The sequence below is a fragment of the Nannospalax galili genome, unplaced genomic scaffold (assembly GCF_000622305.1).
Source record: "Nannospalax galili isolate Female #2095 unplaced genomic scaffold, S.galili_v1.0 scaffold1185, whole genome shotgun sequence".
NCBI lineage: Eukaryota > Metazoa > Chordata > Mammalia > Rodentia > Spalacidae > Nannospalax > Nannospalax galili.
In genome coordinates, this window is record NW_008353597.1 from 1,848,855 (window position 1) to 1,849,607 (window position 753).

Here is a 753-nt window from a genome sequence, read left to right on the forward strand (position 1 = left end):
CCAAGCTTGAGAAGAAGGCATCTGTCCACGACCTGTCTGTTGGAGGAAAGCCCTATGCAACAGATGCTTAGAAAATTGGTAAAGTACATTCCTGGGTGTGTCTTTGAAGGGATGGCCAGGAGAGATTGGCATGTGGGGCAGCAGCCACTGAGTGGGAAGGTCCTGCCTGAAGGTGAGCAGCACCATCTAATAGTGGGGGGTGGCACATGGAATGACAAGTGGAAGGCGGAAGCTCCCAATCCTGCTACTTTTTGCTACAGAGTCACGACCAGACATCAGACTCCATGCTCACTCCTGTAAACACACATGCGCACCTGTCCTCTCCAGGGACCTTCAGACTTTATGCAGAACAGATTTGTATCCTTGCCCTGTCCCTCATTCTCAGGCTTCCACCTTCTTGAGCTGAGCAGCTGTTGGTTTTCCTGACTCTCTAACTTGAAAGGCTCATTGCAAGATGATCAGCCCCTGATCATGTGGACCAGTCTAATAAGCCCCTTCTTACAATTACATACGTTCTGTTTCTCTAGAAAACCTCAGCTAACACAGCTGCTAAACCTCTTTTCCCAGACATCCTAATACTTACCAATGAACTTCCAAACAAAGTGGTCATGATGACTTGCCTTTAATTCCAGCACTTGGGAGGCAGAGACAGGCAGATCTCTGTGAGATGAAGGCCAGCCTGGTCTCCATAGCGAGTTCCAGCCCAGTTGTGACTACAGAGAACCCCTGTCTTAAAAAGAAAAAAAAATAGGG